The sequence below is a fragment of the Lithobates pipiens genome, unplaced genomic scaffold, assembly GCF_037356315.1.
Source record: "Lithobates pipiens isolate NorthernLeopardFrog02 unplaced genomic scaffold, aLitPip1_a1.2 Scaffold_8, whole genome shotgun sequence".
Taxonomy (NCBI): domain Eukaryota; kingdom Metazoa; phylum Chordata; class Amphibia; order Anura; family Ranidae; genus Lithobates; species Lithobates pipiens.
This window is the reverse complement of record NW_027507903.1, coordinates 102,070,609-102,091,002: the sequence shown is the minus strand read 5'-3', so window position 1 is coordinate 102,091,002 and position 20,394 is coordinate 102,070,609. Positions and strand designations below refer to the sequence as shown.

Genomic DNA, 20,394 nt, shown 5'->3' with positions numbered 1-20,394 from the left:
GCACGGACACACACACACACACACACACACACACACACACACACACACACACACACACACACACGGATGCATGGACACACACACACACACACACACACACACGGATGCATGGACACACACACAGATGCATGGACACACACACAGGGATGGATGGACCCACAGGGATGGACGGACACACAGGGATGGACAGGCATGTCTCACCCTCGGCTTATACACGAGTCAATAATTTTTTCCAGTTTTTTGGGGGTAAATTGGGGGCCTCGGCTTATATTCGGGTCGGCCTATACTCGAGTATATACGGTAATGACCCCTATAATTGAGGGACAATGATTTGTGGGTAGAATGGAGTGTCCTTTAATTTTTCCCCCCGGTGGACATGTGTTCCCCCTGGTCCGGACGATTTATTCGCCTGACTTGCAAGGGCTAACGCTTGGATCATTGATCCACTAGCGTTGTTTCCCTTGCGCACTGGCGCAGTAACAGTATAATACTGCACCTGCGCAGTGTGGGGCAACAGACCACATGACGTTCGGACGCCGCCGGGACCTGGCGTACGTCTGACGTGGTGGTTGCTAGGTAATCTGTTTTGGCGTTCTACCAGACCGCCGAACAGACGCACCTGCGCAGTAGCGACTGGTTAGTGCGCCTGCGCGGTGCGGAGAAGTAGACCACATGACGTCGGACGCCGCCGATTTCCGGCGGACGTCGGACGCTATGTGTGTTGGGGAGCCTATTTAACGGTCTGATTGACCGCTGAATGGACAGGTTTGCACGGACTCCTTCAGGGCTCTATTAGGATATTGTCCCCGCTAACAGGTAACCACTGTATATGATGCTATTTGCTTATAAATCTATCTAATTTTTTCCCTTGACGCTTTGGCTTTATAATGCCCGTCTGCCTCTTATCCTCTTTACACTCAAATGTTTTATATATCCCTTGCAGTATCGATGGCTATAAAGCTATCTAACAGTGGACCTGGTATCTGATATTCAGCGGATGGTACAATATCCTTACAAGCTTGATTAACCATCTCAATCTTGGTGCTCTGTCTCTATACGAATTTTTGATTGGCTTTGTGGTAAGCCGACCTATTCTTATTGTAATCTCTTTTGGAATTAAGGATCCTTAACTTGGTGAAGGGTTTTTCCTCCCCCTCCCCCCCCCCCTCTGGAATTATATGTAGTCACTTGGACCATTTTTTAACGTGGCTCTCGTGACTCATTACCCCAGATTTTAAGTCAACCTTCAACTACCTTCCCCCCCCCCTCTCCCCCCCCCCCCCATTCTTTCCCTCACCTACCTTCACTGATTTATCCATCACGAGGTCCTTTTTTCCCCTCCCCCCCTTTCTCCCCCTCTTCTCTCTCCCCTCCCCCCCTTCCTCCCCCCCCCCCTCCCCTCCCTCTCTTAATCCAAGATATACCCTTATTTAATTGATAAATTATTATAATATTATTTACCCAGAGCCGGCGTTTATCAATCCCCCATGTTCACCGTGGGGGGACCTTGTGGATCTCCCTGCCTGCAGCCTGTTCCTTGAAGTAGGGTGAGCTGATCTCCTTTTTTAAACATATAGGGAATTTGTGTATGTAAAATCAATAACATTGTGATAACTGTATTGCTTATATCCTTATATGTATGTATTATCTAATGATTGTGATACTTTTGTATAGATATCCTCCTGAGGAAGCGGGCTTTTCCCCGCGAAACTAGTCGAGGAAATTTGTTGTGCACTCTCTACGGTTGAATGTTCCCTATGGAGAACCCGTCAGGAATACCTCAACTGTGATGTGCATATTACTGTACTCCTTCAAGTGATATTTCATTACTGTTTTGTTTTATATCTTTATTAAAATTATATTGATTTTAAATTTTATTAGTGTTTTTCCATTATCAAGTACCGGTATAGTCCAATCTATTATATGGCTGAATGGAACTACATATGGGGTTGGTGTGAGCGACTACCCGGTATTTCCATTTAAGCCCTTTTCCTTTAAAAACTTATCTAAAATCCAAAAAAACTGCTAATATGGCTTAAGGCCGAATGATTGTAGCAGGATTTGTTTCTGAGCTGGAGGGTTTGGTTGAGTGAACTGATATGCACTTACAAACTCTAGTGTTGAGACTACCAGGTTACACCAAGGACACAGGAGTAGTCCTGGTATGTGTACAAGAAGTCAGATGGCAGCAGAGTTTTTTATTTGGGTTGTCCTTGATATCAAGTCTCTGTATTCATAAATACTGCATGATTTAGCACTTAAACATCATTTTGGTACGTACACTCAGTATTTAGATGAACTGTGAGAGTTCCTACTGTCAGCCATAGAGATGTTTTTGCAAAATAATTTCTTTCTATTTTATGGGATGTTTCATTTACAGAGGTGTAAGGCATCTATGGAGGCTGAATTTCTCTACTATCACCCCAATCTTTATATAGGTTGGTGAGAGGAGCTTTTTATGTTTGCTATCTGTAGAGAGCACATCTTTTGGTATGACAGGCTCATTGGTGATGTGCTATTAATATGGAATGGTGGGAATGAAGAAAAATTTGAACAGTATCTTAACCACTTGCTTACTGGGCACTTAAACACCCTTCCTGCCCAGACCAATTTTCAGCTTTCGGTGCTCTCACAATTTGAATGACAATTACTCAGTCATGCGACACTGTAACCAAATTAATTTGTTGTCCTTTTTTTTACCCACAAATAGAGCTTTCTTTTGGTGGTATTTGATCACCTCTGGGGTTTTTATTTTTTGCGCTATAAATGAAAAAAGACCAAAAATTTTGAAAAAAAATGCATATTTCTTTGTTTCTGTGACAAAATGATGCAAATTATTAATTTTTCTTCATAAATTTTGGCCACAATTTATACTGCTACATGTCTTTGGTAAAAATAACCCAAATTAGTGGATATTATTTGGTCTTTGTGAAAGTTAGAGAGTCTACAAGCTGTGGTGCGAATCGTACAAAATTGATCACATCTGATGTATGGGCGGCCTATCTCGCTTCTTGTGACCCGAACAAGCCAGGAAAGTAAAAATACCCCCCAAATGACCCCTTTTTGGAAAGTAAACATTCCAAGGTATTTAGTAAGAGGCATGGTGAGCTTTTTGATGTTGTCATTTTTTTCCCACAATTCTTTACAAAATTAAGATTTAAATTTTTTTTTATTTTTTTCCACAAAATTGTCATTGTAATAGGTTATTTCTCTCACATGGCATGTGTATACCACAAATGACACCCCCAAACAAATTCTGCTACTCCTCCTGAGTATTACAATACCATATGTGTGGGACTTTTTCACAGCCTGGCCACATAGAGAGGCCCAACATGCAGGGAGAGCCATCAGGTGTTCTAGGAGCATAAATTACACATCTAACTTGTTGACTACCTATTACACTTTTGAAGGCCCTGGAGCACCAGGACAATGACATGTGGCACTGATGACGGATGGCACTGATACGTGGCACTGATGACACTCATACGTGGCACTGATGACACGTGGCACTGATGACAGATGGCACTTATACGTGGCACTGATGACACGTGGCACTAATACGTGGCACTGATGACAGATGGCACTATCAAGTGGCACTGATGACAGATGGCACTAATACGTGGCACTAATACGTGGCACCGATGACAGGTGGCACTAATACGTGGCACCGATGGCGCGTGACACTGATGACACATGGCACTGATAAGTGGCATTGATGGCACGTGACACTGACAGCAGATGGCACGTGACACTGACAGGTGGCACTGATGACAAATGCCACTGATACGTGGCACTGATGACAGATGGCACTAATATGTGGCACTGATGACAGATGGCACTATGTGGCACTGATGACACGTGGCACTGATAACAGATGGCACTGGGGACAAATGGCACTGACAACAGGTGGCACTGGGGACAGATAGCACTAACAGGTGGCACTGGGGACAGATAGCACTAACAGGTGGCATTGGGGGCAGGTAGCACTGGGGAGGATGGCACTGGGGTGGATGGCACTGGGATGGATGGACTGGGGCGGATGGCACTGGGGTGGATGGCACTGGGGCAGGATGGCACTGGGGGAGGATGACACTGGGGGAGGATGGCACTGGGGCGGATGGCACTTTTTTTAATGTATTTTTTATTTCCCCACGTACAGCCGCTGCAGCCGTTCATCTCTCCCCTCTCACACACTGTCTGTGTGAGGAGGGAGAGCGGCGCTGAGAGATGATCTCATATGTTTACATATGAGATCATCTCACATTGGACACGCCGATCGCGCTGTAAACGGCCGCTGTGATTGGCCGTTTACAGCGATCTGTGTTTGCCTGTCTCCGGGGGACACAGCAAACACAGAACTTCCCCGATGTGCGCCAGCCCCGGCGCACATTGTGGAAGTAAACACCAGGACGTCCAGGGACGGCCTCCCGGACAAAAGCGCCTGCTCTATAGCCGTCATTCGGCTATAGGGCGGGCGGGAAGAGGTTAATGAAAAGCATTAAAATTTGAATTTTAGACATGAACATCATGTTATTAATTCTTGGACATTATATGGAAGGCATATGTAAAACTAGTCACAAATATCAAAAGTCCTTTTTATTATTTTCAGATCTGCTGCTTTTATCAAAAATTTGCACAGTAATCTTGCCATTCATTTTCCTGTTCAGTTATTTTCCTGTTATAGGCTGAAGACTATTTGTCCCTGTTACCCAATTATGCTACTGCTTGTCACCATCACATATACTTCTGGCTACAAGTGCCCATTTTAACACACTATACCCATTGTCCACTGTTGTCACCATCAGGGCCGCTGATATAAATCATGGGGCCCCCTTCAGCCTACCTGACAGGGCCCCCTTCAGCCCCATCCTCAACCCCCATCAATGGCCCCTCCCAAGACCCTGCCTTGAAACAAAGAGGCATTGAATGTGTGTCCCTAACCCAGAACAGGCTGGATCACACAAGAAGCCTTGATAAGAAACAGCAACACAGGCAGCAACACAGACCTCCCTTTGGTGGTATTTGATCACCACTGCTTTAATCGCCAACAATTTTGAAGCTTTAAAACATATCCAATAAAAAAAATGTAAATCGAGTTTCTTCATCAATTAAAGCCAATATGTATTCTGCTAAATTTTTTGCTAAAAATCCCAATAAGTGAATATTGATTGGTTTGCGCAAATATTTAGTTATTTAATTTTTTTTACTAGTAATGGTGGCGATCAGCAACTTGTAGCGGGACTGCGACATTGCAGCAGACAAATCCCACTCTAAGTGCCATTTTTTGGGACCAGTAATACTAATACAATGATCAGTGCTAAAAAATATGCACTGTCATTGTACTAATGTCACTGACTGGGAAGGGGGTAACATCAGGGGCAATAAAAGGGTTAACTATATGCCTAACAAGTATTTTCTTACAGTGTGGGGGGGGGGGGGGTGCTTTTACTAAAGGAAGGCATAGATCCTTGTCCCTGCTGATCGGCTCTGATACCCTAAAATGTAGAAACATGTACATATACACGATCCTGCACAGCGCGACTGCCCTGTAGCAGTAAATCTGCTATGGGGAGGTCGACAACTAGTTAAGGTTATCAGCTTTATGATAACACACAGGCAACAGGCACTCTATCATGGCTCTGGCTCTGTCACAGTGTCACATAACATGGCTGCTGGGTGCTAACCTTGTTAACTTATTAACAATAAGTAAAAAAAATCAGCACCCGTTATGTATTGTGAGACTGTGACAGAGTCAGCCAGAGCCATGATACAGTGCCTGCTGCCTGTGTGTTATCATACCATTACCATTCATGCCATACTGTGCTTCCTGCAGACAATGCAATGTAGTGTATATGCACCCCCAAACACACCTGTGTTGAAGGCAGCCCCACGAACAGCTTCCTCTCTGTTCCTGCCTCTGCCTGGACACTGTTTCAGCTGAGATGCCTCTGCCTACCACTGCCACCCGCATCACAGCCTTTCGAGTCTCGCTATTCTCTCAGCCCCACTACTGAGTGTGGAGCGGAGCGGAGGAAGATAGATCACTCAACCAGGGAAGGCAAGCCAAAGTCACAAGGTCATGTAGAGCAGCTGCGGAATGCGCCCGAAATGGGAAAAAATGTCCCTCCACTGCCAGTCTCCCACAAGCACATCATCAGAGAGAAGGGGCACAGAAAATGGAAGAAATAGACCCCCCGAAGGTAGTAGGAGGAAGGGGGGGGGGTCGGTATACAGGCAGTGTAATTCAGATAGGATTTAATTTTTTATTCTGCACGTTGTCTTTGAGATTGCCCCCCAGCTGAGCTGAGCTGAGCTGAGCTGAGCTGAGGATGCCGGGCCCGGTACAACAGGGCCAGTTGTACTGACTTATCATCGGCACTGGTCACCATCAGGAAACAGATGCTGAGAAATGTCATGCAGTCATAACTGGAGTGCATGCATGTAGACCGAAAGTGGTTGCAAAAGACGCTACAAGAGATCTACAGAACTGAGATGTAACACAAGCTGAAATGGGTGAAAACATTCAATACTTCTGGAGTGAAAGATTCTTATTTATCGAATCAGTCACTAAATATAGCTCATCCGCTGAATCCAGCTTTAGCTCTTTTTGGTATAGGCTCTCAACTGTGGCCTATAAATGTTCAACATTTTCCAACTCATGTTTTGATTTCTACAAGACTGACTGTCTCCAGATTAGTGAGACATCATACAGTTCTTTATCTACTGTCATAGATATTTCAAACAAAATGTTAGTAATGAGAAATTTTTTGCCCATATTCATGATTCCATAGGTAAATTTCAAGAGGTATGGGCTTGCTCATAGTCAAAGTTCTATTTCATGGAATGTTTTTCATTCCTTCATTCCCCTAAAATTACCTTTCCTTGAATCCACCCCTCATTCCCCTCTTTCCTTCCCCATAATCCTCCTAACATAGGGGCTTGTGGAGCTGCAGCTCCAGGCCCCTCCCTCAATAAAGGCCCATGCCAGTGGCTTATCAATATCTTTGTGCCTTCTTGAAGGAAGAGGAGCCCTCTGTGCACTGCACACATGGAGCGGACAAGTGTTAGTCACTGCAGCCAAGGCTTGTCTCTGCAGATGTCTGACTCCTATCACAGGATCTGTTACACTCACACAGATCCTCTGTGTCTGGGAGCTGTCTGGAGGAGGGGCGCTGATGTTGTCGTAATCAGCAGGAGCCCGGAAGAAAGGACATCTCCCATGCTGTTGACATAAGGTTAGTAAATTTGTTAGGGAGGTGTTGTGTAATTATTGTGCTAGGGAACACACTGCTGCTTCCCCCCATGTAATGTGCTCTCTTGTACCCAGTGCCCCCCATGTAATGTGCTGTGCCCAGTATGTCATTTGCTGTGCATTGCAGTGCTCACTATGTAATGTGCAGCGCCCACCATGTCATGTGCTGTACATTGCAATGCCCTCCATGTCATGTGTTGTACATTGCAGTGCCCGCCATGTAATGTGCTGTGCATTGCATTGCTCTTCATGTGATGTGCAGTGCCCACTATGTCGTACTATGCCTTGCAGTGCCCACCATGTCATGTGCTGTTCCCACCATGTCATGTGCTGTTCCTACCATGTAATGTGCTGTGCATTGCATTGCATTGCATTGCTCTTCATGTGATGTGCAGTGCCCACTATGTCGTACTGTGCCTTGCAGTGCCCACCATGTCATGTGCTGTTCCCACCTTATCATGTGCTGTTCCCACCATGTAATGTGCAGTGCCACCCATGTCATATGATGTGCCATGCAGTACCCGCCATGCCATGTACTGTGCCATGCAGTGCCTGCCATGTAATGTGCAGTGCCCACCATGTCATGTGATGTGACCACCATGTCATGTGCAATGCCCACCATGTCATATGCAGTGCCATTCAGTGCCCACCATGTCATATGCTGTGCCTTGCAATGCCCGGTATATAATTTGCCCTGTCCACCATGTCATGTGCTGTGCCATGCAGTGATCCCACCATGTAATGTGCAGTGCCCAACATGTAATGTGCTGTTCCATGCAGTGCCCACCACGTCATGTGCAGTTCCCACCATGTCATGTGCTGTTCTGTGCCCACCCTGCCATGTGTTGTGCTCAGCATGGAGTGTGTTGTGCCCATTGTGTAATGTGCTGTGCTATTCAGCAGTGCCCACCATGTAATATGCCGTTCCTAACATGTAATTTGCAGTTGCATTGCCCACCATGAAATGTGCTATGCCATGCAGTGCCCACCATGTAATGTGCTGTGCCATGCAGTGCCCACCATGTAATGTGCTGTGTCATGCAGTGCCCACCATGTTATGTGCAGTGCCCACCATGTAAATTGCTGTGCAGTGCCCACCTTGTCATGTGATGTGTTGTGCCCACCAAGTCATGTGCTGCGCCATGCAGTGCCTACCATGTAATGTGCTGTACCCACCATGTAATGTGCTGTACATTGTCCACCATGGCATGTGTCGTGCCGTACCCACAATGGAATGTGCTGTGCAGGGCTCACCATGTCATGTGTGGTGTCCACTATTTAATGTGCTGTGCTCACAATGTAATTGCCTGTGTTGTGTCGTGCAGTGCCCAATGGAATGTGGTGTGCAGGGCTCACCATGTCATGGTGTGCTGTCCACCATTTAATGTGCTGTGCTGTGTCGTGCAGCGCCCACCATGTCATGTGGTGTCATGCAGTGCCCACCTTGTCATGTGCTGTGCAGTGCTCACCCCCTCTCTCTCTTTCACCCCCTTTCTCTCTCTTTTCCCCTCTCTCTCACATCCCCTCTCTTTCAGCACCCTATCTCGGTATCACCACCCCCCTCTCTCGCTCTTTAATTTAATAAAAAATTGTTTGCATTTTCACTTTATTTATTTTCATAAAAAGGCCCACCAAAATCCTTAGCACCAGGCCCATGATGCTCTTAATGTGGCCCTACCTATTTCTCCTCTTCATTAGTGTTTTGCCTTTGTCAATAGTCAGTAATGTACACCATTGGAATTGCTTTCGTAAATATTGCTATTCAGATATAAGATATATGGATCTTAGCTCAGTGTTTATATTACTTTTGAGAGCTCTGATGGCACCCATATTCTCGATGGTATGACGTGTAATGTCCTTACTTGGGGGAAAAAAACAAAACAAAAACCTAATGATGGTTAAAATGTTACTAAACCCAGGTCCTGCAGTCACTATATCTGGTCTCCCACAGTACATAGAACATGGAAATGAAGTTATTTTAGTAAATATAAACTGCTAAAAAACCTTTTCTCACCAGTATATAGCAGTCTTGTGTCGGGGCTGGGTTCAGCCCTTCTCTGAGCTGGGCGCTCAGCTGTTGGCTAATTGCTAGCTCCTTTCTCTCCACAGCTACACACCTGTTGATGATATCCTGCTCGTCAGTCCTGCCTACTTAAACAGTCCAGCCCAGAGGATCTCGCCTTCGTCAACATCACAGAGACTATCTCCTGCATTCCTGTTTAAAGACTTGCTTGGCTGACATCCCTTCTGACTCCAGATCCTCCTTGATGTTCCACTACACTGATCCCGGTTCCGGTTACTGAACTTTGGCTATGTTTTGACTACATTTGTTCTATGTTACTTTTATTATTAAACAAGTGTGATTTAACTGTACTTCTGTGTCGGTCTGATTTCATGGTTTCTGACATCTTGTGACTTTTATTAGTGTCTGGTTAAAGCTTGTAGGAGGAGTTTTCATTCTCCTCTGACTATCCTATGAGGCTGCAAGGCCCCTGACCCTCTATGTGGACAGCACTTTTTGGCCCTGTGCTGATCACATGCACCCTCCCAAGGAAAAAAAAAAACTCTCTAGCAACACACACCAAACTGAGCATGTGCAGAGTGACTTCAAAGGCTCTGCCTTATCAGGAGATAGATTGGGGACAGTGGAAAAAGGGGAATATCAGAGAAGACATGATGTAATAGCCTTTTTACACAATGCAGAGGATTAATCCCTTATGCCGTGTACACATGGGCAGACTTTTTTCAACAGCAGAGGTCTAACGGAACGAATCCGTTGGACAATTCGACCGTGTGTGGGCTTCATCGGACCTTTGCTGTTGAAAAATCAGAGGGACTTTAGATTTAGAACATGTTGCAAATCTTTCCGACGGATTTGAGTCCTGTCGAAAAATCTGTTTGTCTGTATGCTAGTCCGATGGACGAAAACTGATGCTAGGGCAGCTATTGGCTACTGGCTATGAACTTATTCTAGTACGGTCACACGTCATCACTGTTGAATCCATCGGACTTTGGTGTGATTGTGTGTGGCCAAGTCCGTTTGTTCGGAAAGTCCATCGGAAGTTTGCCGAAAGTCCGTCGGGAAGACCGGCAGACCTAGTCTGCAGAAAAGTCCAGTCGTGTGTACACGGCATTAGGTTCCACAGTGAGTATAACTAGCATGCTTTACTGCATATACAGATTTTACTGTTGTGTGTTTAGTAACACTTTAAGAGTTAAAGCGGTTCTTCACCCTAAAGGGGAAGTTCCGCTAATCTGATCCCTCCCCCCTCCGGTGCCACAATCGGCACCTTTCAGGGGGGAGGGGGTGCAGTTACCTGGATAATCCAGGTATCTGCACCCACTTCCGGCCAGACTGCCGCAGACGCCCCCCCCCCCCCCCCGTTGTGTTCTGGGAAACACACAGTTCCCAGAGACACAGCGGGGGACCATAAGCGACGCACAGCGCGACTCGCACATGCGCAGTAGGGAACCGGGCAGTGAAGCTGTAATGCTTCACTTCCCGATTCCCTGACAGTGGATGGCGGCGGGGGCAGCAGCGAGACGAGCGATCGCTCGTCATCTGCCACTGACATCGCTGGACCCTGGGACAGGTAAGTGTGATTTTATTAAAAGTCAGCAGCTGCAATATTAGTAGCTGCTGGCTTTTAATTATTTTATTTTAGGTGCAGAACCACTTTAAAAGAAAGGAAAATGTGAAAACAGAATGTTATGAAAGGATGACAACTGTTCATGATACACAGTGTTTTAGTAAACAAAATCCCATCCAGTCAGGATTTACATCTACTTTAACACTAGCTTGCAAAATGCACTCTGGCTGCAGTATATATAGTTGGCCAATGTTTTAAAAAATACTTAAACTTACTACCTAAATGATTAGGGAACATTAATATTATTGCTGAGGTGTAGCTGAGTGCCGCCTAGCACCTTTCATTAGGGTTTAACGTTATGTCTATCATCCTGTACAAATGGGTAGTGTAATGTACAATATATAATTTATAGAATAGTCAACAGGTATATATAAAGATTTATATGCTTACATAAACCTTAACCGAATATGCACCAAATATATTTTCCCCATTGCAAACTGTGGCAAAGAAAACAGTACATGAAAATATATAAGGTCATACATTAAACTGGGATACCTATAATACAGGAGTATAGATGCTGCTATTGATGGCCTATTGTTCTGAAAATACTATTTCCCTGGCTATCATGCTGATCTATGTGCTTCAGTACCTTGTAAGTTGCTGACTTGGAACAAATATTTAGATAAGAATTCTGACTTCACTTTGACTTTCCTGATCTGCATGTTTGTTCCAGGCCAGTATTGCAAAGTATTAAAACTGAACTCTGGGCAGATATGAAAATCATTGAGGGCCAGTTCACACTAGAACACATTTTGGGAGAGGCATGTCCGCGCACCACATTTAAAGTGCAATCTGGGTACCAACACATTGATGACCCCCCAAATACAGATCAAATGCTCAATGCATTTGTTTGCACCAGATCGCATGGTGTGGTGCAGTTTTGAAAAATTCGTAAATGTGATTTGTATCCCACCCTACTGATTCACACAGGAAATCGCACAGGAACATCGACCGCATTCCTGTGTGATTTAGGTGTGAACCGGCCTGAATACATGATTAAATATATTTTTAAATGCAAGTATTGTAAAGACCAAATTTTGACCTGGTAACAGGCTTTTCCAACCTTTGCAGAGCTGGAGCATGAGATGAAAAGGTGGTACATGAAGCCAGTCATTTCATGTGCTGACAAGAAGCATGCTGATAGCAAGAGCAGAGTGAAAGAGATGAGCTCATTGCTGTGCTACTTCTCTTTTCATTGTCCAGTCACCAGTTGTGGCTGGTCCAGGATGATCTGGGCTCATAGAAAGTGAGTTGAATGAGGCTGATCATTAGACTGAGGACATCCTAAATGAAGAAAAAAATACTGTGGGAAAAATATCTGGATTGAAAGTGAATATTGCAGCAAATGCTAGTTTTGTTATTTATATATTTTAATACATTTATTTTTTAGATTGTATTTTTTGGCTGAAGTTTTTCTTTAAATTTATATAAACACGGTAAAGCATGGACACCTTTCCTAAGAGAAATATGAAAGCTACCAGTGTTGACTTGTCATTCTTATATAATAGTGGTCTAGCTGTCATCCTGATCCTCTTGCCTTATGACTTTGAGTCACTGACAAAGAACAAGCATGCAGATAAGGACTTCGGAGTCTCCTCAGCCTATGGTGATCTGCAGACTTGTTTTAGTAACTCACAAAGTATTGCAGGTGGGGACAGGGGGGATGTCAGAGGCCAGTGCAGCAGCCAGGCAACTAGAATTTAAACATTTTAAGGTCAGCAATGGAATCTTTATCCAGATTCTTGTTACAATGATATACTAAACCAATTCTGGGCTCAGGGATATTTATCTGCAGTGTCTAGGCAAAGAGTGATGTTGGTTTCTCAGGGTTAGATCGTTTTTTTCTGTCAATGGGTCAGAGATTTTATCAAATGGTTTTCAAATTCGTGATTTTTCAATGTTTCCTTTGCAACAACTACAGTGCATCAAAATAATAAATAAAATGTATTTCTGTCTTGTAAATACAATAGTATTATGCTTTCTGTGTCATATATATATATATATATACACACACACACACACACACACACACACACACACACACACACACACACTCTTGCAAAGATAGTAGGTAATGATAGTCATTATATTGTATACAACATATACATGTACCTCTTGATCATTGGTTTATTATTACATTTCTAGCTTTGACATGTTAAAATGTGTAATAGTCCTTCCATTTCTGCTAAAATAAATCAATGTAACAATATTAGAAGTACAATAGTAGCAGAAGACAATAGGTTTACTGCTGGGATTATTATGTTCTTCATTAAAGAGTGAATTACCTATTTTGTAATCTATTTTAGGGCTGGAGGGTAAGAAAGCTTGCTGTTGATTAAATGTTATATTTTTCTATCTCACAAAATAAGTGTTATATTATTAGTACAATTAACTAGTATATACAGTAACGTGGGACTTCTATCGTTGATATCGTTGGAACAGTAAAGCTGCTTAGAAAGCTGATGTAAATCTCTTGTTTATAAACCAACAAAAGATGTTAATATTAATAACTAATAAACAAATAAATAACCTCTTGCAGAATTCCCATCCTAATACCCCTAGAAGCCAAGTCAGGGCATGAAAGACCAATGGAGGGGCACAGGTGCCAGGGTGCATAAACCGAACCCCGGAGTTTGGGAACTCCGGATCAATATAACAAATAAAATGTAATTCTGCCCTGTAAATACAATTGTGCTTCCTGTGTCACAAATATATAGATATATAGATTGATATATATATATATATATATATATATATATATTATTCTCTCTCTCTCTCTCTCTCTCTCTCTCTCTATATATATATATATATATATATATATATATATACACACAGATACATTTGCAGAGATAGTACTAGGTGTTGGTAGTCATTATATTGTATACAACATACATGTGCTCCTTGATCATTGGTTTATTATTACATTTCTAACTTACATTTCTGCTAAAATAAATCAATGCATGTAAGAATATTAGAAGTACTGTAGTAGCAGAAGAGAATAGAGTTACTGCTGGGATTATTACTTTCTTAAAGAGTAATTAACCTATTTTTAACCTATTTTAGGGCTGGAGGGTAAGAAAGTTTGTTGTTCTTTAATTCTTATATTTTTCCATCTCACAATGTAAGTATATTATTAGTACCGGTACAATGATATATACAGTATGTGGAACTTCTATCATTGATATAGTTGGAACAATAAAGCTGCTTAGAAAGTTGATGTAAAACTCTTGTTGAACCGACAAAAGGTGTTAATATTAATAACTAATACATGGCATGATAAAACATAAGCAAAGAGTTTTCTTACCTTGCTACTGCTTAGTATGGGTCAGCAGTTTGCAGCTTGTGTGCCAGTTGAAGTGTTTCTATGGCTCTGTGACTTCATAAGAGTGCTGCAGAAAAAGAAATATCTACAGTGATACTTTCGCATCCTGTCTTCTAGGGAGGCGTGAAACATGGCTCAGACTTTGTAAGTACACGTTTGGAGCTGTATATTTAAATGAGCCATACAGCAGCCCTGCCCCACCAAACTAATTCAGGAGTCATTTGTAGGAATCATTTGTGTCTCATACAGGGTTGCATGATACACACAGCATGCTGAAAGCTTAGGAAGGCAAGAGGGATTGCCTAAAAAGTTTGAATATTCTTCATTTAAGGTCAGTGATCAATTTGCTTGTTTTTTCTCTGCAGGTGTGTAATTTTTAGGCTCCGTTTCCACTTATGCAACTTGTCCGACAACTTGGGACTGCAAAGGTGCATGACAACTGGGAAATACACAGGCATAGCTCCAAGTCACATCAAAATTGTGGCAAAATCGTGCCACTTTCAGGTCGCAACAGTGAAAACCTTGGCTTAAGCTAAACGTTGACTTAAATATGTGCAGTTTAAATAACACATTTGACTTTGTATTTGCATGGTTATTGCATGGATGCATAGCTTAAGTTTATTTAAAAAATGGTGTATGGCATTTAAGAGTGAACCAATTCACAAAAACTTGGATTTTACCCAATGTCATGTATTTGAATGAGGAACCCAAGGTGACAAGGGGGGACTCATGGGCAATTCCCATCTTAACACCACTGGAAGCTGAGTCGGGCATGAAAGGGCACAGTTGCCAGGGTGCAGAAACTAAAGACTGGGATTTCAGAGATCTGGTGTCAGGTGAGCATAACTAAAGCTGGTAGTACACTGAGGATACACCAAGTTCAGTTTTGAGTGAAGTCGGGTCACAAGGAAAGTAGCCACCAAATCATAGGCAGAACAGAAATCAGGAACAAACAGAGATTGGCAATGTACAAGCAGTGAGGTTCCCTATTTCAGTGCTTCTCAACCTCAGTCCTCAAGTACCCCCAACAGGTCATGCATTGGGAATTTCTCTTCGATAAAATAGCTGTCCAAAATACCAAGCCATTGACTCTGATTTAAAGCACTTGTGCAAGATAAAGGGAAACCTGCAAACATGGCCTGTTGGGGGTACTTGAGGACTGAGGTTGAGAACCACTTACCCTGGTAATAAGGAGGATCTTGATCAGAATTCCAGGCTGAGGTAATAGAGATGAGCAGTATTCAGACAGCAAGAAAATTCCAAAAGCTGGTCAAATGAATAAGAATTGGTTCAAGCACATGTTCAGGACCAGGAATCGAAGGGGTACAAACTGAAAGACCATTGTACAATGCACTCTGCAGATCTGCATGTTCACGATCATGATAATGTGTGTATGTGCATGTAAAGTCACACATCTAGTTGTCTATGCCCACAAAACTGTGAACATTTTGCGAACACGCATGAGCCTGCTGGCTGATATGATGTTGCTGATACCCAAATTACACTTGGGATATCTGGAAATGTTTGGATATTAATACTGAAAACCCTTCCATGTGCCCACCTGTCTATTGCTGAATTGCACTGGTGCTTGCTAGTGGTCAATAAGCATTCTTTACTCTCACACATTAGTCGGAGTGTGAGGTCCTTCTGATCAGCAGTCAGTAAGTGAGACATGGATGCTATCGGCAGCCGTTGTTTACATTCTGTGATGCTGCGATTGGTCAAAGCTACTCTCACTGTCTTAGTAACTTTTGCCAGTGATTCACTGTGTCCAATCACAGCATGATCACAAGACTGGCGCACACAGACATACATGCACAGGAGAGTTCCAGAAATAGTAGAGGTGAAGACCAGCTGTTTACGTACAGTGGTTGGTCCACAAGAGGTTAATAAATGGGCACATAGAGACAAGCATTAGGATCAGTTTGAGGGTCTGTTAGTGAATGATTGGTGATGATATAGAGAGAGTTAAGAGCAGGACTTTTTTAACAGCAGGAATGCGGGGGAGGGGGGGGGGTTGCAGTCATGGCACCTCCAGCACTGAATGTATCTAATGGCAAGGGGTCCTGGGGTGTGCTGGAGGGTCCACTGATGCTGGCTGCTGGATGATCTACTGTTGCTTTTGGGGGGATCAATTGTTGAGGCAGTGGATTATTGTTGCTTGTCAATTGTTGCTGGGGGAGATTAATTGTTGCTTAAGGGATTCTAGTTGCTGGCCCCGGGGGACTATTGTTACTGGATGCTGGAGGGTCTATTATTGCTAGCTGTTGCTGGTAGGAGTCTATTGTTTCTGGGGTGGATCTGTGGTTGTTAGGGTATTTTGTTGCAGGGGGATCTTTTGTTTCTGGGGGCTCTATTGTTTCCAGGGGGATCTATTTTTGCTTGGGGCATGCTTGTCTTGTTGCTGGCCCCAGGGGCTTTTTATATTATCCTTAACAAAATTCATACAAATTACTTAGCACCACAAAATTATACGTGGTTCTGTTTTCTTGGTATTGGGAGATGGGTAAGGGGGGGGGGGAACCAAAGGGCTGTGCTCGGAGGTGGGTAAGGGTGGAGACATGGGGCGGCTTGGAAGAGGGGGGTACTCCTGTATGCTACAATAACCGTGTGCATTGTACAAATGGGCATCCTAAAATGCTCTTGAAAATGTGGCTTCAATGCATTTTGATCTCAAAGTATCAAAATATTTAGTCACGCGGTATGTTTTATTGTCTCAATCAGTCAAGGAGATTTGAAGGCAATAATACCCTGAAAACGTTTGCAAGCTGTTTACGGCACAGAACTCTGAAGACATGGCGCGAGTGGCCATTCTTTCACAGCGCATGAGTCGGTGACATCACCAGCTGCATGTACAGTAAATATCTCCAAAACGGTACAAGTTTAGGAGATATATACAGTACCTATAGGTCAGCCTTATTATAAAATTTAGAGATGGGAGTTTACTCCCACCTTAAGTAAAAACTTGTGATGATGGGGTAAAATTTGTCCAGCAGGTGGGGCATTCACTTACTATTTTACCATGCAAAATACGTGTAAAATGTAACACTGCTTAGAAGTCCTTAGATTTGCAGTCAGTAAATCACTATCAAAGCACGCTGTTACTAAAAAGTATATAGAACTCCAGTAATTTTTCTTAGTTTTATGTTACATTGGTAAGATGTTGCTAGGGGGTCCCTCGTAGTCTGCCTTCTTCATTGTCCGGGCTGGTGACATCACTTCCCCTCATGCTGCACAGTCATCTGGGACCTGTCACGTGTCCCAGATGACTGTGCGGTGTATCACGGCGCCCTGCACCGCTCGCGCATGCACAGTGGGTGCCCGGCTGGGAAGCTGCAGCCGGGTGCCCACAGTAAGAATGACGGCTCCGCTAGCGGAGCGGGGAACGAGGGGGGGCTTCGCCCGCATCGCTGGACCCTGGGACAGGTAAATGTCCGATTATTAAAAGTCAGCAGCTGCAGTATTTGTAGCTGCTGACTTTACATTTTTTTTTTTAGTGGGTACCCCACTTTAACTATTTGACCACTGGGCACTTAAACCCCCTTCCTAACCAGACCAATGTTCAGCTTTCGGTGCTCTCACTGAATGACAATTAGTCATGCAGCACTGTACCCATATGAAATGTTTGTCCTTTTTTTCAGACAAATAGAGCTTTCTTTTGGTGGTATTTAAATCACTGCTGGGCTTTTTATTTTTTGCGCTATAAATAAAAAAACACAGAAAATTGGTTCTTTGTTTCTGTTTATAACAGAGTATTGGCAGGTATTGGCAGAGTATTGGTGGGTATTGGCAGAGTATTGCAGAGTATTACATAGTACTGGTAGAAAATGGGCACTGAGCAGCGCTGTGGGCTGGGTCTGTAGTGCCCACAGCGTTGCAAACGATCTCTCCCTCTCTCCTCTCACACTGTACTGATCGGTACAGAGAGGGGAGGAAGGAATCGGCATCATGATATGACGCTGGTTTGTTTACAAGTGATGCTCCGTCATTTGACGGATCGATCACATGGTAAACGCCCGCTATCAGTAGCCATTTACTGTGATCCGCAATGCACCGGGTCCCCCGGACCCGACGGTCACAGGTGTTCCCGGGTGCGGAGCCCAAGGGGCGCGCAGAAGCGCAATTCTGTGAGGACGTCCCATGGACATCCACGCAGAATAAGCTGACCATGCTGTAGCCATCTTTTGGCTAAGGCTCGGTCGGGTTGTGCTTAAAGAACTCTGACACCGCAAAAAAATTAAATAAATCTAGAGCACACTGGTATTGTTTAGAAACTGTCATTATGCTTGTTCACTGAATATTTATAAGGATGATCCAGTGACTATCAACCAAACAAATAGAACAAGAAACCTCCTCAGTCATCACCAAGGTGATTTGGTGCAAAAAAAAATTCCCAGGAATTAACCTCGAGCGGCTACTCCCTCATCAACTGTATTTTCATTTGGTTGGTGGCCCCATCTTTCAGCTGTCAGGCTGGAACAGAGCCTCTCCACTTGCTGCCACATTCTAAAGTCATAGCCTTACAAATTGAGTGCTACAATGCAACCCAGACTGAATAGCTCATCTGTAAAAGAAATAAAGGGTGCTTCTACCCAAAGCTATCCTCCTGAGCTGTTGGGTGCAGGATAAGCAGTGGCACAGCTGCCAACACGACTAGTAGAAAAAGATGATCCGCAACTCCATACATGCTCTTAAATATGTTCCAGCTTCCTTTTGGTGGTAATTGAGCACCTCTGTTTTTTATTTTTCCTGATATAAACAAAAAAAGACTGACACTTTTGAAAAATAAAAACCCAATTTTACTTTCTGCTATAAAATATATCCAATAAAAAATGTAAAAAAATCAAATTGTCAATAAGTATTGTGCTACATATTTTTGGTAAAAAAATTCTAATACCTGTATATTAATTGGTTTTTGCAAAAGTTATAGCATCTACAAACTATGGGATATATACTGGAATTTTTTTTTTATACTAATAATGGCGGTAATCAGTGAGTTATAGTGAGATTGATATATTGTGGCAGCATTCTGACACTAACTGACACTATAAAACACTGTGGGAACCAGTGACACCAATACAGTGATCAGTGCTAAAAATATTTACTGTCACTTTACTAATGACTAGCCAGTGTTTATTTACATTATGTGTGCTGCTTTTACTAAGAGATGGAATTTTTTTTCCTGCAGAGAAAGAAAATCCATCACTTTCCCCCATCAGAACGGAACTCTGCTTTGTCTACCTAGGCAGATCTCCATCCTGTGTCTCTGCCTGACGATTGGCGGGTGCCAGAGGACATCTATTGGCCAGTGCCCACTGGTCGGCTTTTGCTGTAACAAATCACAGCAGAAACGGCATGCCCCCTACCCAGAAGTGCAGAATCGCATAAATATACATGATTCTGCACAGCATGGTCGTCCTGTAGCAGTAAATCTGCTATAGGGAGGTCAGCAAGTGTTTAATGAGAAACACAGTAGGGCCTTCTTAAAACAAGGAAGTATTTGCAGACATCACACACATTTGCATAGCTTCTCCTACTATCCTAAAATGAGTGATAAATCCATTATGTTTGAATCTATGATGAAAGGGAGACCTTCTGTTTTTTTTTGTTTTTTTGTTTTTTTTAAACTGCGTTTCTCACTCAATAACTATTTTTTTCCCTTTAGCTCACCTCACTCTGTAACAGAGGTTGGAAAAAAAAACATGATTCCTCTCCTTAAACCTGGCATTCCCTCGCAGTTCTTACTAAATTGCTGCTCTGAAATTAAACTTGGTCTCCTCTTCTTAGTTTATAAGTAACTAGAATAATGATCCTGAGACACAGAAAGTCTTGTGTTATACTAACCACTAATGGATTACTGATCTAAACCACGAAGAGCTCTTTCACACTAGGGCCACCGTTGCATTTGCAGTAAAGCTCCGCTCGTTTTAGCGGCACTTTACTGCTGTTTAAGCAGCACTTATGCACTGATTTTGGGTCGCTAGCAGGCACCTTTAACCCCTAAAAAGGATTTAAAACTTCTGTGTTGCAACGCTTCCGAATCGATTTTCAGGTGCTTCAGAAGCGCTGCCCATTTATTTGGGAGTGCTGTATACAAAGCTCCCAAATCACCCCAAACATGCTGCTTGCATGACTTTTTGTAATGTCCTGCAAGCGCACCGCCCGGGTGT

At 43.3% G+C, this 20,394-nt stretch overlaps 2 protein-coding genes across 2 annotated transcripts in view; one reads left to right on the top strand and one right to left on the bottom strand.

Moving 5' to 3' along the window:
* LOC143964275 (dual oxidase maturation factor 1-like) overlaps positions 1-14,345 on the bottom strand; it is a 99,821-nt gene extending 85,476 nt beyond the window's left edge. The window contains exon 1 of the mRNA XM_077473979.1: positions 14,207-14,345. The gene's annotated coding sequence lies outside the window, so the exon portion shown is untranslated. The remainder of the gene's footprint in view (positions 1-14,206) is intronic.
* A 119-nt stretch (positions 14,346-14,464) lies between these two features.
* Positions 14,465-20,394, top strand: part of LOC143963684 (dual oxidase 1-like) — a 246,905-nt gene continuing 240,975 nt past the window's right edge. Inside the window, exon 1 of the mRNA XM_077473400.1 lies at positions 14,465-14,555. The gene's annotated coding sequence lies outside the window, so the exon portion shown is untranslated. The remainder of the gene's footprint in view (positions 14,556-20,394) is intronic.